The sequence below is a fragment of the Phaseolus vulgaris genome, chromosome 5 (assembly GCF_051622355.1).
Source record: "Phaseolus vulgaris cultivar YP4 chromosome 5, ASM5162235v1, whole genome shotgun sequence".
Classification (NCBI taxonomy): Eukaryota; Viridiplantae; Streptophyta; class Magnoliopsida; order Fabales; family Fabaceae; genus Phaseolus; species Phaseolus vulgaris.
Genome location: NC_143502.1, coordinates 25,714,606 through 25,741,653, shown reverse-complemented (window position 1 = coordinate 25,741,653; position 27,048 = coordinate 25,714,606). Strand labels below are relative to the sequence as shown.

At 46.0% G+C, this 27,048-nt stretch overlaps 1 long non-coding RNA gene across 2 annotated transcripts; it reads right to left on the bottom strand.

The window, feature by feature from the left end:
- Positions 1–24,339: 24,339 nt before the first annotated feature.
- On the bottom strand, positions 24,340–25,796 carry LOC137834460 (uncharacterized). Of its 2 annotated transcripts, XR_016521105.1 has the most exons (3): positions 25,690–25,795; positions 25,244–25,526; positions 24,340–25,171 (listed from the first exon to the last, which is right to left on the bottom strand). It is a non-coding gene; the product is annotated as an uncharacterized LOC137834460 (long non-coding RNA). The 2 variants fall into 2 exon arrangements; XR_011084887.2 differs by having other exon boundaries at positions 25,244–25,796.
- Between the last annotated feature and the right edge of the window lie 1,252 nt (positions 25,797–27,048).

Genomic DNA, 27,048 nt, shown 5'->3' with positions numbered 1-27,048 from the left:
CTTGTGGCAAGGAATAAAATGGGACATTTTGCTAAAACGGTCCACTACCACAAAGATAGAGTCATGGCCTCTTACAGTCCTAGGGAGTCCTAAAATGAAGTCCATGCTAATGTCTTCCCAAGGAGCATTTGCAATCGGCAAAGGGGTGTAGAGTCCATGAGGCATTGTTCTAGACTTTGCTTTTAAACATGAGATGCATCTAGAACAATGTCTTTGGACATCTTTTCTCATGTGTGGCCAACAAAATTTTTCTTTCAAAAGATCTAGAGTCTTATCAACTCCAAAATGGCCCATGAGTCCCCCCTCATGTGATTCTTTGACAAGGAGTTTCCTATGTGTGCCTTGGGGAATGCAAAGTTTTCCTTCTTTAAAGAGATATCCCTCGGACACATAGTAACCTCTTTGCGCTCTATGTTGACATTGGGCATAGATGGATGAAAGTTCTTGATCTTCTTGGTAAAGATCTCTTATGTGATCAAATCCAAGAATTTGGGCACCCAATTTTGAAAAGAGTGTATGCCGCCTTGAAAGAGTATCGGCCACTATATTGGTGCTTCCTTTCTTGTATTTGATTACATAAGGAAATTGTTCAAGAAACTCCATCCATTTAGCATGTCTCTTGTTGAGCTTGTGTTGGCCCTTTAAATATTTTAAAGACTCTTGATCACTATGGATGACAAATTCTTTGGACACAAGGTAGTGTTCCCAAGTCTTTAGGGCTCGCACAAGAGCATAGAGCTCTTTGTCATAGGTGGGATAGTTGAGGGTGGCACCATGGAGTTTTTCACTAAAATATGCAATGGGGTGTCCACCTTGCAACAATACCGCACCTATGCCTACTCCCGATGCATCACATTCTATCTCAAAAGTTTTGGAAAAATTTGGAAGAGCTAGAATTGGTGCATTGGTGAGTTGAGCCTTTAGCCTTTGGAAGGCTTGCTCATGCTTATCATTCCAACAAAATGCAACATCTTTTTTTACAAGTTCATTCAAAGGAGAAGCTAGACTTGAAAAATTAGGCACAAACCTTCTATAGAAGCTAGCTAACCCATGAAAACTCTTTACATCACTTACATTTTGTGGAGTGGGCCACTCTCGGATGGCTTTGATTTTCTCGGGGTCAACATGCACCCCCTTTGGTTAACTATGAAACATAAGAAAACTACACTATCTACACAAAAGGTACACTTATCCCTATTAGCAAAAGGACTATTTTTCCTAAGCACTAGAAGAACTTCCCTAAGGTGACTTAGATGGTCTTCTAAGGTTTTGCTGTACACTAGGATATCATCAAAATAAACTACTACATATTTACCTATGCAATCTCTCAAGGTATGATTCATGAGCCTCATGAATGTACTAGGGGCGTTAGTGAGCCCAAAGGGCATCACCAACCACTCATATAATCCAAATTTGGTCTTAAAAGCGGTTTTCCATTCATCACCCTCTTTGATTCTAATTTGGTGGTATCCACTTTTAAGGTCAATTTTGGAGAATATGGTTGACCCATATAGTTCATCAAGCATATCATCAAGCCTTGGGATTGGATGCCTATACTTGATGGTGATGTTGTTGATTGCTTGACAATCACAACACATGCGCCATTTTCCATCCTTTTTGGGCACCAACAAGACAGGTACAGCACAAGGGCTTAGGCTCTTTTGAACCCAACTCTTCTCCAACAAGTCTTGAACTTGTGATTCTATCTCCTTGGTTTCCTCGGGGTTTGTTCTATAAGCGGACCTATTTGGTAGGCTTGCCCCCGGAATGAAGTCAATTTGATGTTCTATACCTCTAATGGGAGGGAGTCCAATGGGTTCCTCATTAGAGAATATATCATCAAATTCACTTAAAAGTTTTTCTATTTGAGGAGGTAGATTCATGAGTTCATTACTTGTGGCAGTGCATGTAAGTGTTCCTTTACAAAAGACTAGGCTTGGTTGTTCAACAAGAAGCAAATTTTCCAAAACGTTTTCAAAAGGCTTTTCTTGTTGAGCAACCTTGTGGGAAGGAACACTCTTCTCCCACGCCTTCCTATCCCCAAGGATTTTCTCTTTTTCTAGTGCTCTTTTTTTTATTTTCCTCATCTCTCTTATGTTTCATTTGTATTTGGTCTTTCACCACTTGAGAATGTGGTAAAGGACTAAGTACAAATTTCTTATGCTTGTGGGTGAAGGAAATCTCGTTAGTGAGACCATCATGCAAGGTTTTCTTGTCAAATTGCCATGGTCTCCCTAATAAGATGTGGCAAGCTTCCATAGGCACTACATCACATAAAACTTTGACTTTGTAGTTCCCTATGGAAAACTTGATTTCCACTTGCTTATCTACACTTAGTTCCCCATTTTCATTAAGCCATTGCAATTTGTAAGGTTTTGGTTGAGGAACTACTTGTAGATTAAGCTTTTCCACCATTCTAGCATTAGAACAATTACAACTAGATCCACTATACACAATGAGGGAACATATGTTTTCTAAAACATTGCATCTTGTATGGAATATGTTCTCTCTTTGTGTTTCTATGGATGTGCTAGGGTGATTGTTGAGGGTTCTCCTAATCATAAGCAATTCTCCCTCTAGTGGAGCTACCCTCTCATCCTCTACCCCTTCCTCTCTCTTGCTAGGCTCATCCTCGCCACTAGTGTATTCATCTACACCCTTTAAAAACAAAGTCCTTTGGTTTGGGCATTGTGCTTGCACATGCCCTCTACCATAGCACTTAAAACACTTAACATCTCTAGCTCGGATGGGTGGGGTGGAGGTCTCTTTGGTTAAGGGTTTGGTAGGTTCTTTTTGTTTTTCTTTTGATGTGCTACCCTCCCTTCTATATTCTTTCTTGGGATAAAAGCTAGAGTAGGAACTCACCCTTTGACTTGAAGTTTTGCGCAAGATTTGTTGTTCAACTTTAATGCAAAGTTGAACCAAGTCATTCAAGTCTTGGTAGGGAAGGAGTTCTACCTTATCTCTTATCTCAAGTGATAGGCCACTAAGGAACCTAGCTATGGTGGTGTCCACCTCTTCCCTAATGGATGCTCTCATCATGTAGAGCTCAATTTTCTGCCTATACTCTTCCACACTCATGTTCTTTTGTTAAAGTCTTTGGAGCTTGTCCATTAACTCCCTATGGTAGTAGGAAGGTATGTGGCAACGTCTTAGGGCTCCCCTAAGGTCATTCCAATACGTAATGGGAGGTTCCCTATGAAGACGTCTTTCTCTTCAAGAGAGGTCCACCAATACATGGCGTTCCCTTGGAAGCTAAGGGCGGCTAGGGGTACCTTGCGTTCTTCACTCACCCTATGGCAAGCAAAGAGTTGTTCTACTTTCATCTCCCAATCTAGGTAGATTTCTACATTCTCCTTACCATGGAAGTGAGGTAGGTCTACTCTAACCTCCCTTGGCCCCTCTTGCTCCCTTTGCCTATTTCTTCTAGGTGGTGGTTGGTAATAGTCATTGATTCTAAGGCTCCCCTCCCCTAGAGACTCATTACTTTTAGATGCATGAGTATGATATTTTTTTTATTTTAGTGACTTCTCTTCTTGGGCTCTAGTCAACTCATTAATTTTAGTCTCATTCTCCAATTGTCTAAAAGAAATCATTTGCACAGCTTGTGAAACTTCTTTCAAAAGAGTTTTTATAGATTTTACTTTCAATAGACTTTGGAGAATGAGAAGAAGACGACATGACTAAAGCTTTGTGTATACAAGTATTTTACCTTGAGAAAATTTAGGAAAGTCAAAGAAGATAGTTTTCCAGGTAAGGGAGGTGAGTCATAGTGGACTACTTAAATACCAAGCCTTTGCCTTAGCCAAAAACTATCCCTCAATGTCTTCACACAAAGCTTTCTCTTAGTAAACCACTTAGAACACAATTAAGTAGAGAAATCAGATTTTAATGCAAGAAAACAATGCAAGCTAACTAATTAACCAAGCAAAGATTAACAAAGCTTAACAAAGCAACATAATTTGAAAAAGCGAAACCAATTAAGCAAGAGATACAATTAAAACAATTAACAATTGCTAAACTAAATAGTTCTACACTAGTCGGCCCTAGGTGAGGCTTCTTGAACACTTGGAGCCCTTGAAGACACACTCACCGTCTAATCACGTAATTAAAGAAGTAATTAACACAAGTTAAGTTGCAAAAAAAATTAAGAAAACTCCCTTTGTTGATCTTTTTTTTTTGCTATTGGCACTTCCTTGGTTGTCTTGTCTTTGTTGGGCCCTCCAAGTGTTTGTGGTGTTTTTGATAAGTATTTGTTTCTGCCTTTGCCTTTGTTCCTCTTAGAATTAGGGACTTAATTCTCCAATCCAGCACCTATCAAGAAAACTAGACCTCACTCAAGTCAAATTTCCACTCAAATAAGCACCAATTGAGAATCAATCCAGCACCAAACTTAGAGGCCAAAGAGTACCACACAAATGGAGTTAAATTGTGACAACTAGAAAGAGTTCCAAGAAATATTAGACAAGCAAATAAAGGTACTCAAATAAAGGTAGGTACACAAAATGGATCCTAAGAATAGCACTAGAATAGATTTCAAAATCAAAAACAACACCACTGAAAAATTGTTGTGGGTCAGAGAGTGTGATTTTCCCCGATTTATGCTGAGCAGCCCTTTTAAGATTTGCTTCTGAAAATTTATATGCAAAATATTCAAGATCTCAACTAAATTCTGGCGTTGGTTTCACTCCAAAAGCATGAACCATTTTTTTTAATAAATTTTTCAAAATCAGTGTTCAGTTACGCCAACTGTAGCGCCCAAATTTGCACACTGTTTTTATAATATTTATCATTTTTTTTCTATTGACTCTTTTGAGTTGATTCTTTTTTTGTCTTTTCTGTAACACCTCAATCTTGCATAATCCAGAGAATCAAAAATTTCCTATGTGGGAAAATAATTTTCTTAAGCAAAACAGCCAGCACAGAGTTATGTAAAACAGGGGATTCTGTAAAAACTGGAAAAAATAGCAAGAGACCAAAAGATAAACACAATGGAATTGATGAAAAGGAATTTGTGTAGATCTAAACACAAATATGAACTCAAGCTAAAAAATAAAAAGGCACCAAAGGATAAAAAACACAGCAGTTTCAAAACAAATATTTAGACCTGTTCCGTCCGGTTGACTAGGACGTCTTCGTGCGCGACCTCACCCGTCAGCTAGGGTCTCCTTCCCACTGATTACCTGTGGATTCCTGCAAAAAAGAGGACAAAGAGGCGCCCTAGCGGCCGTTTGCACTCCGACGCTCAAGTCAGCCAGCAAGAAACACCAAAACTGTGCACCTCCGTCTCTGAGCACCGCGTATGGCACTCTGAAGGTGGTAAAGAGAACTGTGTATCGTGTGTGTGTTTTTCTCCCTCAGGCAAAGATCTTTCTCCAGTCCCTTGTACGTAACCTCAAGGCACGAGCAAGCAACTAGAGAGTTCTGGTAAATTTGCCCAAAGTTCGAACCCCGTTCCCAACATTCTCCGCGCTATTTAAACTACCCAAGCATTTAAAGCGCCTTAAAGCGCCTTTAATCACAAACGTAACGCACTCAATCAGCGTGTCTAATTAGAAAATGTAGCGCATTTAAGATGTTGAAACGCTTGGGAGCCATTATAGTACCTGAACGCTCGAAACGGAAACTGTATTGAATGACTTTAATTACCTAACACCTGACTAAGGGGTGTTTCTATTCTGACCTGGCTGTCGTACACGTGGAGGGCCTCACGACGCCATGACCCCATCTGGGGGCGTTTCTGCCCATCTGGGGACGTTTCTACGTGTGAGTCCTCCTGCCTGGGAGTGCTACTGCGCTAGAGGTGACTTTTTGGGTGCCAACTCATGCCCCCAATCATCTAGTCACTCACTTTGAGAGCGTATCTGCCTTCCTCTTGTACCCTGCACCCGGCTACCTTGGGCGTGACCTTCCTCTTGAGTCGTATTTGTCCCAAAGGCGTCTCTGGGGCGGTAGGGGTACTTCACGAGTCAGGCTGCCCTACACTGGTGTTGTTACTATGGCCTTGAAGCCACCTTTCTCTCCTCTTTATTACTATTCCCTGGTTACCCAGGGTTTGGTGCCTTCCCACGGCGTCGCCCCCTCCATGGTCTTTCCTACCCATGGGTATCGGGGAGCAACGCTGTGGTCACCTTGCCCTTGTGTTATTCCATCTTGGCGGCACCCAGTTGGGCGGCGCCCTATCTCGACGGTGCCCTGTTGGGCGACGCCTTACCCGGGCGACGCCTTACCTTGGCGACGCTTGACGTTGACTTTGACCTTTACGTTGACTTTGACCTTGACTTCGTCAATGCCCGGATACGGGACGGTACACAAGCCCCCCAGTCTTAGGCTGATGACTTGTCTTCAGCGAAAAGACTAAGGCTTCGCCCACGCCATCCACGTGGCACCCAGTGACGTGTCATTCTTGTTGACGTAGCAACCTTGAAACCATTGACGTGAACCCTTAGGGTGCTCTTAATGGTTGATTGGACATCCTCTGAAACGGGGAAAGCAACACTTTTTGGGGCCAGGCTTAATCGCGTGCCACGTGGTTCATCGCACGGTCATCCTTAAGAACCTCTTGCGCTCCCCTTGAGCGCTTAATCCTGCAACACGCGACATCATCGCACGGTCATCATTTGTTGTCCCTCGCGCTCCTCGTAATGTTTAAGTTACCCAAACCCCGCACTTGGAACCACTGTTACATCCACTTTCTCTGCCCTTCCTCACTGTTCATCTTCTTTGAATCCCTTCTCTCGCGACCCCTGCTCTTTCGTGCGTCCGCTCTCCACGCCCTTCAACCCCCAAAGGTACGGTTCTTCCTCTCCTTGATAATTCCCTTTACTGCATGAACTGCCTAGGACTGTCCATGTTACTGCATTTCTTTGGATATCGTTTGTATGCTTCTTCGTTCCTCTCGTTCCCCTTTTCTCTCGTGTGGGTAGGGTTCTCCTAGGATTCCTCCATTTTTTCCCCTTTTCTTCTCCAAACCCTTTTTCTCTGAACCCTTTCTTTTCTCTTTTACTCTTCAGCTCTTGCATCAATGGCGAAAACTAAGACCGCCGCGCCTCCCCCGCTCCCTAAGTCTTACTATAAAGGCGAATACGACTGGGCCCCCGACGATCTCCTCGATGAATGCTCCACCCTAAACTCTGTTGAGGACGTGGAGGCTCACAGGGGGGACCCTGCGCGTTATAATTTCAACGCCTTCCATGAAAATCACGACTCCCACGTCCTGGTATGCCGGGTGAGACCTGGGATGCCCGTTTGTGTGGACTCAAGAGACACTGGGGGAAGCCCCTTCTTCTTCCTTTATCAAATGGTACTCAAGAGAGTGGGCCTGCGTCTGCCTCTTACTTCCTTTGAGAAAGAACTGCTTACAGAGATAAACACCGCCCCAGCCCAGCTCCACCCCAACAGTTGGGCTTTCGTAAGGGGGTTTCGATTCTCTGCGGATATCTAGGTGTCCCCTCTTCCGTAGACGTTTTTCTTCACTTTTTCGAGGTAAAGAAACAGGGGAAGAGCCTATGGATGAGCTTTTCTGGCATCGCCGGGCGCATCATCCTTACCCTCTTCCAAAATTCGTTCAAAGGATGGAAAGGGAAGTTCTTCAAAGTACGTGTGACCAAGCGCGATCCTACCGTCCTAGAGGGCTTTCCCCTATACTGGACGGATAAGCCCATAACCATGAAGCCCCTGGCTTTGGATGAGCTCGCCCCAGCCGATCGGGACGTGTGCAAAGCCTTGGCGGGACTGGGGGTAGTCTTCGATACCGCCAAACTCATCGCAAACGAATTTAACGCTCATGGGCTCTCTACCTACTTTGGTATCTGCCCTTGATTATTTACACTGCATTAGCTGTTGTGGTTATACGGATTCATTTGCTTGCTTGAACCCTTGTGGTTATCTGCGCGTGCCTGGTTATAACACTCCCCTTCTGCTTTATCTAAATTAATCTTTGCTCTACTATTCTTTGCTGCTGCAGGTTCAGTGATGACTTCTACGAGGCGGCTTGCTCTTGCCAAATTTTTGAAGAAAGCAAAATCTGCCAAAGAGGGTGGGGACGTCGTCGCCTCTGACGTGCCCACCGTCGCTTCCCTGCCGACTCCTCCACCGTCTGCTTCTCCTCCTCCCATTGCCGCGGTTCCATTAGCCATGGCGTCGACCCCTGCCCCAGCACGCCCCAACAAAGGAAAAAGGGTGCTGATAGTAGATTCTGACAGCGAAGACTCGGGTACTGCCCTGGTTTCCCATAAGAGGAGGGCTACGGGCCTTCCTGCCCCATCAGCCGCGTCTCCTGGTGGTGGGAGCTCTCTCAGGGACGACCCTCCTAGTGCTACATCACCTTGACCTCCACCAGCCCACGAGGAACGAGAAGAAAGGATTGACTCGGTTCCTCCGCTCTCGCCGTTGCCGCATCAGGACGCAGCTGAGGCCTTGGGTTCCGCCCCTCCTGTACCAGTCCCTGCTTCGACTTCTCGCAAATCCCGAATTCCTCGTCCCGTCCATAGGGAGTTGACGCAGGGTTTCACCGAAGGAATGTCGCCAACTGGTCCTTTAAAGGGGAGAGGCATGCCTTATTACATGGGGGCATTTCTGGCGGTGGCACTCAAGTGGCGCACCCAGGCTCGAAACGCTATCAAAGGGAGGGAGGCTCTCCGCAAGCTGGGTCAAGAGGTGGGGGCGTTGAAGGAGGAGAAACAAAACTGGGGGCTCAAGGAGGAAGCTTCCCAATCTTTGCTAAAACTGGCCCATGAGGGTAGGGAGGGGGCTGAGGCGTACGCGCGAGAACTTGAACAGGCGCACGCCGATCAACTATCCTAGTTCACCTCCTACCAAATCCAGAACATTGGCCTCCAAGAGGCGGCTCTTGCCTCCGAAGTGCAGCGAAGAAAAGTTGAAGAACTGGAGGCCGCGTGGAGGCAAAAACTAGGTGAGAGGGAGGGCGTCTTGGCCGCGAAGGTTGAAGCCTTGAGCCTTCTCCAAGCCGAGGCTAACAAGCTCCGCGTGGAGAAGGAATTTCTGGAGAAGCAATTAACGTCCAAGGACTCTAGGGTTGCGGAACTAGAGGGGGAGGTCCAAGAATTGACTGGGGAGATGGCGGGCGCGTTTGAAGAGGGCTTCCAAGTGGCTTTGACTCAGGCGTCCTGCGAGAACCCTGGCATCAATATTTCAAACTGCGACCCCACACACCATGTCGTCGACGGGAAGGTCGTGCCTATGGACTTGGATGACTGAATCGCTGTCTCTCACCCGCCACCTTTACCTTTCAAGCTTTTACTCCTGTTACACTTTACCTTCGTTTTTGACTCTCTCTGTTAAACTTGTAATTCTTTGAACTGTCTGCACGCTCGCTACAACTCTGAGATTTTGTTATGATTACTTTCGTGTCCTCGCGACATAGAATTCTGCCCGTGTGATTTTATTCTCATCCTTTGCCTTCTTGTGCCTTGGTTGTTTTGCTTGCATTATACTCGCTTCTTTCACTTCGTTGGGCGGCCTTGTAGGCCCGGGAAAGGTCACGCGCCAGTGCCCACGCCCATGGAGAGGCTCACCTAATGGAGCCGTATCGTCCATGGGGTGTCTCTAACACCCAAACGGTCCTTCCCTTGATCCTTAGCGCCCGACGCCCACGCCTGAGGAGAGGCCTGCCACCGCAACGCCGTATCGTCCTCGGGTGTCTGAAACGCAGAGTGCTTTGGGGGGGGGGGGGGTCGTTCCCTCCATGGTCTTTCCTACCCATAGGTATCGGGGAACGCCCTGCTAGTGATTCGCTGGCGTTTTGGCGGTTCCGTTTCCCTCCACAGTCTTTCCTACCTGTGGGTATCGGGGAGGCGGCGCCAGTAACTAACTTCGCCCTCTTCGACTTCGTCTCCCTCCACAGTCTTTCCTACCTGTGGGTATCGGGGAGGCAAACTCGCTAATATTTTGGTGGGCGACGCCCGCGACGTCTCACGCTGGCGTCGTACTTTATGTCTTTCCAGGCGACGCCTCGGGCGTCTCATGCTAGCGTCGCCTTGGGCGTCGTCCTTACCTTGACATTGACTTTGACCTTGGGCTTGGTCGATGCCTAGGGATAGCGAAGAGCTCAAGGTCCTTCCCGTGTCTTCCACGTGGCGCTTCTTGTATAGCTGATGGAACGTTCAGTCATTCGACTTGATCCACGTGGCGCTTCTTGTATGGCTGATGGGACTTTCAGTCATTCGACTTGATCCACGTGGCGCTTCTTGTATGGCTGATGGGACGTCCAGTCATTCAATTTGATCCTGACTCCTACTGTGCCCCTGATCCACTTTCGACGGCGCATCGTACCATCGGGATTCTGTCGATACGACGTGTTCTGAGTCCAACCAAGGATGCCAGGGCCAACCTTCCATCTGCTGCCACGTGGCTCGATCGTGCGGTGCATCCATTCGCGTCGTTTGGCGCTTTAACCGCTTTATTTAACTCTTCAAACTCTGAAACTGTTCTCATCATTTCTGCACTCTTCGTAACCCACTTACACTCTCTCTTCTTGCACCTTTTCTTCTTGCACCCTTTCTTCTTGCACCCTTTCTTCTCTCACAAAGGGTTCTTCCAGCATTCGCTCCCATCGCTCGACTCTTGCATTTCCGGCAGGCCATACACCTTTGACAATCCCGGATCTTGTTAAAGAATGTCCTCTCATGCTACCTCCCCCAGGTCAGTCCCAAGGACGTGTACCCTTTGGCTTCGAGTGAACTTCTTGACGAATGTTCATGCTTACTCGCTACCAGGGCCATAAGGGAACATAAAAGGGATTCATGTTCCTATGATCACCGGGCCTTCGCGATGAGGCATGACGAGGACATTGCTGTGCTCCCTTGCACTCTAGGGGAGCCAGTATGTGGTGACGAACGGGCCAACGAAGGGGTCCCCTTCTTCTACTTTTACCAGGTGGTGTTCAAGACCGTTGGCGTGCGCCTGCCCTTCTCCCGGTTCGAGAAGGAACTGCTGTCGGAGATCAATGTCGCTCCGGCCCAGTTATACCCCAACAGCTGGGCCTTTGTCAAAGCCTTCGACATCCTCTTCGGGTTTCTGGGTTGTGCGCCCTCGGTTGACCTCTTTCTTCACTTCTTTGAGGTGAAGAGGCAGAGGCACAACCTCTGGGTAACTCTCAGTAACGTTCCCGGGAGAGTTCTCCTCACACCCTTCCAAAACTCGTTCACCGGGTGGAAAGGCCGGTTCTTCAAGATCTGCTGCACTGACCTTGTTCCCGACGCTCTGGATGGGTTCCCGCTGTACTGGGTGAGAGAGGCGAGGGCCCTCAAAACCAAACCCTTCAAGAAGCTAGCTCCAAGTGATCAAATAGCTTGCCGGATTCTTGCTGAGGCGGGAGGTTTTGACTCTGCCACTTTGATCAGCTTGGAGTTCAACGCTGGAACTCTCGAAAAGTACATATGCAAGAGTCATTGCCCTAGAAAATTCGGCTTTTATTGCTTTCTAACTGTGCATGTCTTGCTTCATGGTGTCTCTGACACATTTATCTCCCTTGGTGCAGGCTCGAAAATAAACCAAGAGAGGAGGACACGACTTACTCGAGTTCTGCGGGCTGGGATCAGGGCTTCGTCTTCCTCCAGTGCTGAGTCCGATGGCCACTGAAAAGGGGCTCTCTTTGTGATTTGCATGAGTTGTAATATTTGCGCTATTTGCGCTACTCCCATTGTATCGAACATTGCTTGTAACATTGACTTTTCTGTATCATACTTGATTTTTTGCAACGTCGCTTTACTCTGCATACGTTTCGCATATTGTGCGCTTTTCCTTCGTCATGTTCCTCAACGCCTTCTTTCTCGGCGACACCCTCTTTCTTGGCGACGCCTTCACCTAGGCGACGCCTCCGTTCTTGGCGACGCCTTGACTTAGGCAACGCCTTCTCTCTTGGCGACGCCTCACATTACTTCAAACGGAGAAAGATAAAGGCTGAAAGCCAAGGCACTTCTTTTTCTCAAACTGGTTTTACCTTTTATTTGGGTGACCTCATTAAAAAAACCCCCGAGAGGGAAAAAGAGTGTCCCCTTCAACTAAAGTGTTACATAATTGCTTACATAAGTCAACTGAAATAAAATTTTAAGTTGGCTGCATTCCAACTGTGTGGGATGGGACCCCCCTCCAAGGTCTCTAGGTTGTATGAACCGTTGCCCTTAGCCTCAGTAACTCTGAAGGGTCCGGTCCACTTGGGAGACAGCTTATTCTCCAACTCGTATGGGTGAGCCTTCCTCATAACCAGGTCGCCAATCTGAAACTGCCGCGGCTTTACCTTAGAGCTGTATTGTCGCTCTACTCTTCTCTTCAATGCTTCAGCTTTGATTCTGGCTTCTTCTCTGGCCTCATCTAGTAGATCCAGGTTTACCCGCCTTTCTTCATTGGATTCCTCCACCACAAAGTTCTGAAAACGTGGTGAGCTTTCATGTATTTCTACCGGAATCATCGCGTCCGACCTGTACACCAAACTGAAAGGCGTCTCCATAGTAGAGGATTGGGGCGTGGTGTGGTATGCCCATACGATCCTTGGTACCTCTTCCGCCCACGCCCCTTTGGCTTTCTCTAATCTTCTCTTTAACCCCCTCAGCAGGACTCTGTTTGCTGACTTCACTTGTCCGTTGGTCTGGGGGTGCTCAACCGATGCGAACACTTGTTTGATTCCTACCTCAGCGCACAGATTTCTCAACTGCTGACTGGAAAACTGGGTCCCGTTATCGGATATCAAACGCCTAGGTACGCCAAAGAGGCACACAATGTTCTTCCACACAAAATGTTGTACCTTGTGCGCAGTGATCTGTGCTACGGGCTCTGCCTCTATCCACTTGGTGAAGTATTCGATAGCGACGATCAAATACTTCATCTGCCTGATTGCCAGTGGGAACGGGCCCAGGATGTCGATTCCCCATGTATGGAAAGGCCACGGGCTGTATATGGATCGCAATTCTTCCGGCGGCGCCTTGTGCCAGTCGGAGTGCTTTTGGCATTGTCTGCAGCCGGGCGTGTCGTGCGCAGTCCTCTTTTACCGTTGGCCAGAAGAAACCTGCGCGTATTACCTTGGAGGCTAGGGACCTTCCCCCTACGTGGCTCCCGCAGATGCCTTCGTGTAGCTCCGCCATTATCCTGGTGCACTCGTCGCCACTGACGCACGTTAGGATAGGGTGAGTGAAACCGTGCCTGAACAGCACCCCATCCACCAGAGTATATCTTGCGGCATTTCTTTTGATCTTTTTACCCTCTTCGGGCTCCACTGGGAGAGCCCCATCCGCCAGGTATCGCTTGTAGGGCGTCATCCAGGTATCTCCTTCGGTCAAAACGCATACCTGCAAGTGCTCTCCCTCTGGCACATCCGCGTACGTGCTGATGCGGGGCGCCCTCTGCGTATCTTGGGTCAAAGAGCAATGACTCCTCGGCCTTCCCCTTGTTGTATAAATCTGGAGGACATCCACTTTGTTGTCTTCCACGAATCTACGCGGAGCTTTGAGAATCTCTTGGATCACCGTCCTCTGTCTACCCCCCTTGCCTGAGCTGGCCAGCTTTGCAAGCAGGTCAGCTCTGGCATTCTGCTCCCTCGGGACATGTATCAGCTCAAGAGCGTTGAATGCTCCCTTTAACAACTGGACGTATTTCAGATACGCCGCCATCTGTGGGTCCTTCGCCTGGAACTCACCCGACACCTGCCCCGTAATCAGCTGGGAGTCACTTTTCACCAGGAGGTTCTGCGCGCCCATCTCCTTGGCCAGGAGCATTCATCAGTCCATGCAAAACGACTGTTTCTCTTGAGGCACACCCGTTACCGGTTTGCAGAGGACCGGTGGCGTCGCCAGGTACTCCTTCAGCTTAATGAAAGCCGCTTCGCATTCATCAGTCCATGCAAAACGACTGTTTCTCTTGAGGCACTGGAAATATGGATGCCCCTTCTCTCCCCCAGCGGAAACAAACCTTGAGAGCGCCGCCATCCGACCTGTCAGCTGTTGCACTTCCTTGACCGACGTCGGGCTTCGCATGGCGATAATCGCCGCGCATTTGTCGGGGTTCGCCTCTATTCCCCTCTCTGTGAGCATAAAACGCAAGAACTTACCGGCCTCCACCCCGAAAACACACTTCTCAGGGTTTAACTTGAGGCGGTACTTGGATATTGTGACGAACAACTCTTCCAGATCCGCCATGTGCTGCGCCCTATCCTGCGACGCCACCACCATGTCGTCTACATAGGCGTACACATTCCTCCCGAGCATGGGCGCCAGGACCTTGTCCATTAACCTCTGGTACGTGGCGCCCGCGTTTTTCAGCCCAAAAGGCATTACCTTATAGCAGTAACTGCAAGTCTCAGTCATGAATGCAGTTTTGTTCTCATCTCTTGGGTGCATCTTGATCTGGTTGTACCCTGAGAAGGCGTCCAGGAAACTCAGCACCTTGCTGCCGGACGCACTGTCCACCAAGGCGTCGATGTTGGGCAGCGGGTATGAGTCCTTTGGACACGCCTTATTCAGGTCTGTGAAGTCCACGCACATCCTCCACTTTCCATTCGCCTTTTTCACCAAGACGACATTGGCCAGCCACTCAGGGTATTGAATCTCCCTGATGTGGCCAGCATTCAACAACTTTTGCGTTTCGTCCTTCACCACCTGCTGTCGCTCCTCATTGAACTTTCTCCTTCTCTGGCGCACGGGGTGGACCGTGGCGTCCATGCTGAGGTGGTGACACAGGAAATCAGGGTCGATGCCGGGCATGTCCGAGGCGGACCATGCGAAGGCATCCAGGTGGCGCGAAATCACCTCTACCACGCCTTCCTGTTCTTCCGAGCTCAGCAAACTTCCTAACTTGAATGTCTTGCCGCCAATCTCCCTTTCTACGGCGTTAGCCGCTGGCGATTCCCTGCTGTCATCCTCGACGGGCGCCGCCTCTTCCACGGGCGCCGCGTCGTTAGGACCTTCCTCCATGGGGGCGTCTGCTTCGGGCGTCGCCCTCGCCGGTATGGCCTCAATAAGCGTCGGCCCCGCGGGCGTCGCCTCAATCATCGTCGTGTCCGCGCTCGGCGGACGTTCATATACCATGAAAACGCCTCTCTTCGTTTTCAGGCTGTTCTCATAGCATTTCCTCGCCTCCTCCTGATCTGACTTGATGACTATCACCTTACCACTGAGGTCCGACAGCTTCATCTTCATGTGGCGTGTGGAGGACACCGCGTTCAAGCGGTTTAACGCCGGTCTGCCCAACAAAATATTGTAGGCGGAGTTGGCGTTCACGACCAGGTACCGGATGCTTTCGGTACGGGAGGCCTCTCCATCCGTGAACGTAGTCCTCAGCTCCAGGTAGCCCCGGACTTCCACCTGGTTATCCGCAAACCCATACAGGCACCCCGTGTAGGGCCTCAACAGGTCGGGGGACAACCGTAACTTATTAAATGTCGACAAGAACATGACGTCTGCCGAACTTCCTTGGTCGACAAGCACCCTGTGCACCTTTCAGCCAGCTGTGACGACTGAGATGACAACGGGGTCGTTGTCGTGGGGTACCACATCTCGGAGATCCGACTCCCATGGCTCACCCGAGAGTCTCTCTTCGATTGAATTGACCCCCCTCGCGTATTTCTTCCGTTGGGAGGCGGTGGGTCCCCGCCGGAAAAACCTCCAGCAATGGTGTGGACCTCGCTAAGCACAGGCATCTCGTGTGCTGGTTCTTCCGCCGGCGGCGGCAAGGTGGCGGTCGTTGCGGGCTCCGCAACATAATCCTTCAAAAACCCAGTTCTCACCAGCTCATCTAGCTGGTAACCCAACGACAGGCAGTTATCAATGTGGTGCCCGAAAGCCTCGTGGAACTCGCACCAAGAGTCTTTGCGAGGCCCTAACACCTTGTCAGTCTTCGCCGGTCGCCTCAGCCTCTCGGCTATATTAGGCACGGCGATCAGGTCCTTCAGCTCTACCACAAAATTGTACCTCGCCGGTCTCACTCTTTCTCTGGCCGGGCGATCGCCTCCTGCTGGACCCCGGGGCTGGGGCTTTCTGGCCTCATAGGGGCGTCTCGCCTCTGGTTTCTTTCTTCCCGTCGTGGTCTCATTGACCCTGACGGGTTGAGCTCGCGCCGGTCCCCTCGGGTGTGAGGGTACGACGCTGGTGCGCTTCACACACACCTCCCCTTCAGAAGCAATATGTTCTACCGCCCTACGCCGTAGCTCAGCGAAAGTCCTAGGGCGGTTGCGAATGATGGATTCTCCAAAAAGACCAGGGCATACGCCTTTCACGAACGCGTACACGATCATAGGCTCCTCTGTCGTACCAACCTTCACGACCTGGGCCCCGAATCGATTGATGTATTCCTTCAAGGTCTCCCCTTGATACTGCTTCACATCAAACAAATCGTAGGAGACTGGCGGCGGGGCCTTGTTTGCTAAGTATTGTTCCCATAACAATCGTGACAATTGGGGGAAAGATGTGATATGACTGTCCGGGAGGCTGATGAACCAGTCCATAGCCATCCCAGTCAGGGTGCTCATAAAGAGCTTGCACTTGGCGGTGTCAGAACCGCCTACCAGGACCATCTGTGTGTGAAATACAGCAAGGTGCGTCTCCGGGTCCTCCATCCCGGTGAAGATCACCTTGGGCCCCACGAACGTGTTCGGGATCACTGCATCTAGAATCTCCTGCGAGAAGGAAGTGGAAAACTCCCTGGGTGGGGAATGGTTCTCCATCTCGTTGTGTCCATGCCGCCTCCGATCATTTCTCAGGCCCTGGCGCAACTCCTCATTTACGCGGTGGAGCTCTTCATTCCGCTCATGCGAGGCATCGAGATCTGCCTGCATGCGTTCCTGTTCCAGTTTCGACTCCGCCATATCCTGTTGCAACCCCCTCATTATCTCCAGGACCTGTTGCATGGATAGTTCTGCTGGGGCTGCGCGTGCTGTACTTCGTCTGGTGGGGGCCATTGTCACTCTAACCTCCTCCAACGTTACTCTAACCTGGTAGATTTTCTCGAACTTGTGATGGGACTGATGTTTTATATCGGCCCCACGGTGGGCGCCAAATGTTCCGTCCGGTTGACTGGGACGTCTTCGTGCGCGACCTCAGCCGTCAGCTAGGGTCTCCTTCCCACTGATTACCTGTGGATTCCTGCAAAAAAGAGGACAAAGAGGCGCCCTAGCGGCCGTTTGCACTCTGACGCTCAAGTCAGCCAGCAAGAAACACCAAAACTGTGCACCTCTGTCTCTGAGCACCGCGTATGGCACTCTGAAGGTGGTAAAGAGAACTGTGTATCGTGTGTGTGTTTTTCTCCCTCAGGCAAAGATCTTTCCCCAGTCCCTTGTACGTAACCTCAAGGCACGAGCAAGCAACTAGAGAGTTCTGGTAAATTTGCCCAAAGTTCGAACCCCGTTCCCAACATTCTTCGCGCTATTTAAACTACCCAAGCATTTAAAGCGCCTTAAAGCGCCTTTAATCACAAATGTAACGCACTCAATCAGCGTGTCTAATTAGAAAACGTAGCGCATTTAAGACGTTGAAACGCTTGGGAGCCATTATAGTACCTGAACGCTCGAAACGGAAACTGTATTGAATGACTTTAATTACCTGGCACCTGACTAAGGGGTGTTTCTATTCTGACCTGGCTGTCGTACACGTGGAGGGCCTCACGACGCCATGACCCCATCTGGGGGCGTTTCTGCCCATCTGGGGACGTTTCTACGTGTGAGTCCTCCTGCCTGGGAGTGCTACTGCGCTAGAGGTGACTTTTTGGGTGCCAACTCATGCCCCCAATCATCTAGTCACTCACTTTGAGAGCGTATCTGCCTTCCTCTTGTACCCTGCACCCGGCTACCCTGGGCGTGACCTTCCTCTTGAGTCGTATCTGTCCCAAAGGCGTCTCTGGGGCGGCAGGGGTACTTCACGAGTCAGGCTGCCCTACACTGGTGTTGTTACTATGGCCTTGAAGCCACCTTTCTCTCCTCTTTATTACTGTTCCCTGGTTACCCAGGGTTTGGGGCCTTCCCACGGCGTCGCCCCCTCCATGGCCTTTCCTACCCATGGGTATCGGGGAGCAGCGCTGTGGTCACCTTGCCCTTGTGTTATTCCATCTTGGCGGCACCCAGTTGGGCGGCGCCCTATCTCGGCGGAGCCCTGCTGGGCGACGCCTTACCCGGGCGACGCCTTACCTTGGCGACGCTTGACGTTGACTTTGACCTTTACGTTGACTTTGACCTTGACTTCGTCAACGCCCGGATACGGGACGGTACAAGACCAAAATCAAGAAACAAATAAGCCAAACAAAGTACCACTATGATTTGATGACATTTTGGAAAAACATGACTAGACAAAACACATATAGATTCAGAAATTAAAAGACTCAAATGAACATAAAATGAACCAAATAAAATTGCAATAAGGACTCAAATACCTAAAATAAAAACAACAACTCAAAGTGTATGGAATCCTACCAAAAATTGCACAAAGATTGCTCAAGAACAATTGAACAAGATGCACCGATTGGAATTTCCAAACAACACACCAATTCAAAGCAAAAATTAAAAAACAGCAAGACAAATATGAAACAAGATGAACAACACGAAATAAAGAAGAACTCAAAATGAAAATGACCAAGAACTACTCATCTTTGAAGAACCTATGCTCATGATACCAAATGATGGCATTCTCATGGAGCTCTTCTTGGATTTGTGAACAATGGTGCGAAAGCTATGGATTGAGATGTGCAAGATCCTCCTAGGAGTTGTGGTGATCTTGAAGGTGCATGATGAGTATGGAAGAAGGGAGGTTCGGCCAACCCTATGGTAGGTGATGAAGATGAAGATTAGGTCCTAGAAACTAGGCAAAAGCAATGTATGGCACAATCTTGGCAGCATAACATTACTCTCATTAATCTTGAAAATACAAGTGATGGGCTTCTCCTTTTATAGGCTAAGGAGGCCGTAAATCCTAAGCTAAGAGAAGATGAAATGCTTCCTAAATGAAATGGAAATTACTCCACATGGAGCACATGGGCACATGGCCGGCCATGTGAGGCAACGTTCTAGAATATACACCAAATCTAGGGTAAATCACATGTAAGACAAGTTTATGCTTTCTAACACTACACTAACTACTAAGCCACCCCTAATGGGCCTCCATGTAGCATGTATAAGTTCTTCTCCCTCCAATCCGTTGCTTGACCCATTTGTGCGTGAAGGTGCTTGGTCATGGACCTAGTGATAGGTCCTAGACGGTCTAGGCTTCCTCCTAGACGCTCCTTTTGTAGCCGCCCCTCATCTTGTGCTAGACGCTCTCTTCTTGAGTCTAGACGCTCCCCACATGGGTCTAGACGGTCTAGACTTGGAACTTGGCTTTCATAGTGTGGTGAGCTTGGCCCTCCTCCATCAATTTGGAGAATCATTGGTGAAAAAGAGGTTGGAAGACATGGCGGCTATTAACCTTAGAGCCACATCGTATATTAAAGTAGTGGAGTTTACTAGGAAGAATAAAGAGGAGGAAAGAAGGAGTGAGGAAGGAACGCGATCAAGAGGAGAAAGGGTAGTTATAGAAATTCGATCGATCAATAACAAGGGAGGTCCTCTAAAAACGCAAAGAGAGGATAAATCGGGGGGGGGGGGGGGGGGGGGGAGGTCTGTTTGGAGGAGGAAAACCTTCTAGTGAAAGAATAAAAGGAAGGTCTGATTGGGTCCCACCAAAGCTGGTGGTGTCTCAAAAGGATATCGTCAAAGCTGTAAACACATCCCGACTCTTGCGCTTTCCCGAAAAAACTACCAAAAGCATGGGAAGCTATACAAAAGCTTGGGGTTGTTTTCATAAAGCATGTGGTCATGATACGAAACATTGTTACACTTTGACAAAACAAATCGAGGAGTTGTTAAAAAGGGGCCTATTACAAATTTTCAAAGCAAGAATGGAGGAAGAAAATGAAGCAAGACCGAAGGGTGTGAAGAAAGACTCAGTCAAAAGAGGAGAAAAAGATAACCAGGAGGTAGAAAGGCATGAAAGGTGACGGGATATTTTAACACGATTGCGGGTGGATTCTCGGGAGGAGGTATTTGTAGTGCGGATCGGAAGCGGTATGCTCAGTCTATAATGCATTTGGCAACTGAAGTAGCCCCTATCCCGACTTTAAGCTTTACAAAGGAAGATTTGGGGTTTGTTTTTCCCCATGATCATGTTGTCATATCAATTATCATGAAGAGTCGGCGTACTCATAGGCTTTTGGTTGACCAGGATTCCTCGACGAATGTGTTTTTTAGGATGTTTTTGTGGCCTTGGGAGGATCATTAAATGAACTCGAGCCGTATGGAGGGGTATTTGTTGGTGTTTTAGGCGACCACGTGTAGGTGCATGGAAATGGTACCAAGACGATCAATACTCCTTCATCGTATAATATCCTGTTAGGACGACCATCAATAAATAAGTTAGGGACATTAGTATAGTTAATTCATATGAAGACAAAATACCCCACTGATAGAGGCGATGTGGGACTAATAAGGGTAGATAAGAGGGCGGATTGGAAGTGTTATGAGTGGAGTTTGAAGAACAAAAAAAAGATGTTGGCATGTCAAAAGAGGGGTAAGAAGTGGTGATGAAGTAGAGTTGGACTCGAGGGTAGATTGTGAGGAAGTGAAACCCCAACCGGCGGAGGAAATCAAAATTATAGTGATGAGTGAGGGCAGAACTTTGAAGGTCAGTAGCCACATGGAGGTTGAGCAGGAAAAAGAATTGATAGAATGCTTGAGGGAGAATTCGGGTGCTTTTGCATGGTCGGTAGAGTATATGCCAGGAATAGATCCAGATTATGTATCACCGATTGTCGATGAAACCACTAGTGCACAAAAGAAGGAAGTTGGCAAAAAAAGACGACAAATAGTGGACCAGGAGGTGGAGAAGTTCAAGAGTGTGGGTTACGCGTAGGAGATGCAGTATCCTTCTTGGCTAGCCAATCTGGTGTTGGTACAGAAGAGGAATGGCAAGTAGAGGATGTGTATAGATTTCACGGACCTGAAACTAAGAATGTCCTAAAGATGCTTACCCATTACCTAACATTGATGTGTTAGTCGATGGTGTTTCAGGTTGTGAACTGCTAAGCTTCATGGATGTGCATTCGGGTTATAACTAAATCAGAATGCATCCTAAAGATGAAGATAAAACAATGTTCATAGGAAGCTTATCAAATTTTTGTTACACAGTAATGTTGTTTGGGTTGAAAAATGCGAGGGTGACGTACCAACGGTTGATGGATCGAATTCTGGATGGAATGATATGTAGAAATATGGAGGCTTACGTAGATGATATGGTGGTAAAATCCGTAAGGGCCAGTAGCCATGTTCAAGACTTGAGGGAGTTTTCTTGACTTTAGACAAGTATAAGCTGAAATTGAATCTAGAAAAGTGCATTTTCGGTGTAAAGGCAGGTAAATTCTTGGGCTTTATGTTGACTCAAAGAGGAATTGAGATGAATCCGGATAAATGTGCAAAAATTCTTAACATGTGAAGTCCGGCGTCAATCAAAAAGGTACAACAGGTAACTGGAAGGATAGCATCGTTGTCACGGTTTATTCCGAAGGCGGGTGAAAGGTCAGTTTCTTTCTTACAATGTTTAAAGGGGGAATGACCGATTCACATGCGCGAAGGAGTGTGAGAAAGCTTTTCAGAAATTAAAAGAGATGTTGGCATCACCACCAATCCTAATCAATCCCACAGTCGGGTCGCCTATCTATCTATATTTATGTGTAACAGAAAGAGCAATAAGTACGGTATTAACGCAGGAAAAGGAAAATGAGCATAGGTCAATCTACTGTGTAAGTCGAACGCTTTAGGGGGCAAAAATAAGGTATCACAAGTTAGAAAAGGCAGCCCTGGCGTTGTAGTTGCAGCAAGCAGATTGAGGTACTATTTCTAGAATTTTCAAGTTGTTGTGAGAACAAATCTACCAATTAAGTCGGTCTTGCAAAAGTTGGATTTGGCTGGAAGGATGATCAAGTGGGTAGTAGAACTATCAAAGTATGGATTTATGTTTCAAAGAAGGGGTTTGGTTAGACCTTAGACACTTTTAGATTTCATGGCAGAATTAGCACCTTCAGACAACGAGCGTATTACATGTAACTCGGGAGGATGGATTTTATCAATAGATGGTGCGTCAAACGTTCAAGGCAGTGGAGCGGGAATAATTCTGGAAGGACCATATGGGATTTTGGTAGAACAATCTTTAAAATTTTCATTTCGAGCAAGTAATAATCAAGCAAAATATGAGGCCTTACTAGTTGGAATGCGGTTGGCGATTGATATTGGAGTAAGAAAGTTGGTTGTAAGAAGCGATTCACAGTTGATGACTAGACAGGTGGCATGAAATTTTCAAGCAAGGGATCCACACTTGACCAAGTATTTAGAGAAGGTGCAAACAATGGCAGTCGACTTTGAGGATTTTGGTTTAGTGCACGTTCTGCAGAATCAGAATGCTCGGGAAGATTTGTTATCCAAGTTGGCAAGCACCAAAAGATCTGGCAATCACAAGTCGGTCATTCAGGAGAATTTGGCAGCACCAAGTGTGACTATAGGAGAAATCCTGGAAATTAATAGTAGACATTGCTGGATGGATATGTATTTGAAGTGGTTCAAAGAAGGAGAAAAGCTAACAGACTTTGAAGCACAAAATATTTTGAGGAAAAATAAGGCTAGATACAAGTTAATTAAGGGATTCTCAATGTCATTGTTGATATGTGTGGACGAGTTTGAAAAGGAAAGGATAATGCATGAAAATCACGAGGGGGCATGTGGAAGTCACATCAGCGGGAGATCATTGGCTATGAAGATATTAATAGTAGGTTTTTTCAGACCCACATTAAGAAATGATTGCCTAGGATATGTCAAGAAATGTGACAAGTGTTAAAGACATTCAAATGAAATAAAAGTTCTAGCTAAACATTTGTACTCGTTGATCGCCCCATTGCTCGTTTTCAGTTGGGGAATTGACATTTTGGGACCTTTCCCGATGTTGGTAAGACAATTAAAGTTCATTGTGGTGGCCATTGAATATTTTACAAAATGGGTAGAAGTCGAGTCCTTAACAACTATTATAGCGAAAAAAATTTCCAAGTTTGTATGGAAGTCAATCATATGTAGATTTGGCATACCTAAGGAGTTAATATCAGACAATGGAACGCAATTTGCTAATCGGAAGATGAGACTTATGTGTGAGGAATTGGGAATCCGACAGGTATTCTCATCGGTAGAGCATCCTCAATCTAATGGGCAGGCTGAGGCAACGAACAAAGTAATTTTATAGGGTTTGAAGAAAAAGATGGGAGCAACTAAGGCCAGGTGGGTGGAGATTCTGCCTAAATTAATTTGTTCATATCATACTACAATGCAGTCAACCACGAAAGAGACGCCCTTTGGGTTAGCTTATGGTGGCAATGTTGTGTTATACCCATTAGATAGAAATGATATCTAAAAGGGTGGAGGACTTCTAAAAAAAAGAGTCGGGGGAAGGGAGACTTTTCCAGTTAGATACTATCGATGAATTAAGAGACAAAGCAAAAATACGAGTAGCATCTCAAAAAAGAAGAATAGAAACAAAGCATTTGAGTAAAGTACATGCCATGGAGTTCAGGGGAGGATGTCTCGTCTTAAGAAAGGTAGGGGAAGCAAATATGGATAGCAAATTAGCACCAAGATGGAGGGGGCCCTATAGGATATGTGAAGTAGTTGGGAAAGAAGCGTATCGTTTGGAGACTTTGGATGGAGGGAGCATTCCACGAACATGGAACGTGGTCAACCTACGATTCTGTTACCGTTAAACTAAAATATTTGGATTTTTGTTTTTAAATTCATTTACTTTATGCTTTGAGACATATTTATATTATGAACTATTTATGTGCCTTTTTTGTCATTACTATGGAGAGAAATTGTTGCTTTGTGAGTCTTATTGTAGGGCTTAGTCCATCACCATCCGAAAAACCATGGAAGGGTGTTCACCCTCCATGGTGCCGAACTAGATGCTCGGTCCACTACCATCCAAAAAACCATGGAAGGGTGTTCACCCTTCATGGTGTCGAGCTAGATGCTTGGTCCACTAAAAATCATGGAAGGTGTTCACCCTTCTTGGTGCCGAGCTAGATGCTCGGTCCATTACCATATTCATTTTCAATGTAGGAAAGAAAAGTGATTAAGCATTCGAAATAACTGTTGTAAGAACGAACACAAACACATTATAATTCATATTCCTTTCAAAGTAAAGTTGGTTCATCGTTTTCATTTTAAGTATGTGTCATAACAGGTCTGTAGGGGTTGCAGTATTAGAAATGAACACACAAAGAGTTTGTGGCGGAACAAATAACAAGGCGCAACATAATCAGAAAATAAACAAATTCGGATGACAATAGTAAACAAGTAACTGCGGAGACAATAAATACATGTTCAAATGGAAAGCATGTTTCCAACATAGAGGTTACAATCAAAGTTAATATGCTTAGAGTTTTTTGTGGAAGGTGAGATTCCGAGGTCACGATCATTCTTCATCAACAATTTCCCCTTCAACAACATTCTTGAAGGGGTCAAATGCCGAGGTATCTAGATTTGGTTGAATAACTTTGATTTCTTCGAGGACACCGTTGAAACCTTCCACGAAGGATCAAGAAATTTCATCCTTAGCAGTTTCCAATGCATCGTCCAAAGTAGATATTTGTTTTTGCAACATGGCTTCGGTAGTTTCTCAGGCTCGGTTGGTAGCTTGGTGCTTTTCTTGGTGGTGAGCGTAGTCTTCAATAGTTCTCTGAATCTTACCAAGGGCATCGTCCCCGTGACGAGCCATTTCATCTAGTTTGGCTTCAAGTTGTGAGTTCTCGGAACAAACACTTTCTACCTCATTCACCATCTATTGGACCTTTTCTGCATCGTGCTTCAGTAGCTTTTGGGCCATACAGTCAAAAGTAGTCAACAACTCAGGCCAGAGGAGACTTCAGTTTCAAGAGGTGAGGTTTCGTCACCCTTCTTGAAAGATCGGGTAACTGATGATTCTTGATGATGAGAAGAATGCTCATCTAAGTCAATGGCATCGGTTGGAGGACGACTTTCGCTTGGGCTTTTTTGGTAAAGGCATGGTGCTAGTATGCTTAGAATCTGTCGCGACAAGGTTGGTGCTGGGTTTAGCAAAAGCACCACTGGATCGACAGGCCATCTCAGCTTTGGTCAGAAGCATGGTGTTTTCTGAAAACAAATAGCATAGTGAGACATCAAAAAGCAGTAACAAAGACAATGGAAAATGGTAGAAGTATGTACCAATGTAGACTTTTAAGTCATTGGGTCGGAACTCGAGCTTTAAAGGTATCAGAGTTTCAAAGACAATCCTAGGTCATCAAGTTTTTTGCAGTCGCTTAGTTCACTACTGTCAAGGTCATCAAGAGAGTAAGATGGTTGACATTGAGGATGTGATCAACAGTAGAGAGGAAATCCTTCTAAGAGTTCTGGGTTACGATCGAACTTTTGGACTTTTACAAATTTGCCTTTAAAAGATTGTATGATCATTGAAACAGGGTGAGTATTCCTCGACCTTTCACCCTCACTGAGGGAAGCCCAAGAGGAAAAATACAATATGGATGAATGACAAAACAGAACGAATGAGTGGTGAAGCACAAACATGAACGAATAACGAATAGAGTGAACAAATGACAAGCAATGATAAGCAACAGGGCAAGGCAAGTAGTAGAGCATAATCAAGTGCGTACCTAGGAGCGGGAGTTGGGTGAAAAGTGAAATGGGGAATGAATGCAGAGGAGAAGAATGGGGGTAGCGCAAAGGTGTTGAAGAGTGACTAGAGAAATGGAAAAGGAGTAACAACAATGGAGTAAAGAGTAAAGCACAAGAAGGAGAAGCCACGTGGTTATAGAAACCGCCACATTCAAATGCCTTTCAATAAGAATAAGACACGTGGACATCAGGAAGGGTGAAAGACAGGTGATAAGACGCGGAACAGGGCATTAAATTAAAGCACGGGTACCTACAAAGCGTATAGAATCGGATGATGAGTGCCAACTCACCAACTCACCATAGTCTCAATGGCCTATGTTGGAGAGCATGTAAGGTCATGGTCGTGACTCGATGGTGAACAATTTATGTGTCGTCTTCCAAGCTTCAACTCATCACAATCTCATTAACCTATGTCTGAAGCTGGGGGCATGTAAGGTCATAGACCTGGTTCGATGGTGGACAATTTATGGGATGTTTTCTGACTTGCATATCCGACATAATATTATAGTACAAGTTAAGGGATCTCAATCAATTAGTCTTAATCACTTAATTAAGACATAATCATAATGTAGGCGAAGAGGATAGAATTTGGTCCATATATACCCGACAACACTCTACAGAAAGGATCATTTAATACACATCGGTAAAGGGTATACTTATCCTTCACCACCTTAAATGTTCTAGGTTGAACGTCGCTTATACTCTTATTTAGAACAAAATGTTAATTCATTTAAATAGAACTTAATAATGTAAAATTATGCTTAAAAGTAATCAGATTTTTTTTATCGTTTAAGATTTTCTTTATAAAAATCAACAACTATAATATTTTTTTATTTGAGTGAAATAGTTATAATATTTTATATATTATTTTTAATTTTTAGTTTACAATAAATGTTTATACATATATAAAATAATTAAAAACTAAAAGAAAAAAAAGTAATTAATACACTCTTCACACTTTTTTTTAAGTATCTCGTTTTTAAAATGTTTATTTTATATTGAACTGTTATTTTCAAAATCTAAATATATAGTGATTTATACATTTATCTTTCACCTAATTTTTAATTAGTTTGAATATTTGGTTAAAGTGAAGAGAATTTATTAAATTTCTAAAGCTTTAAAAAAAATCCTTAAATAACTCTTAAAAAACACTAATTTTAGAGACAAAAAATATTTAATTACTATATTTATTAAATTTGATATTATTTACAAATTTTGTATATAAAATAATTTCTATTATTAATAAATAATTTTAAATTAATATCTAATTAGTTATCAATATTTTAGTTATCAAAATTGTTTCTTTTGGTATAGTTCTTTATTGCAGAAGATGGGGT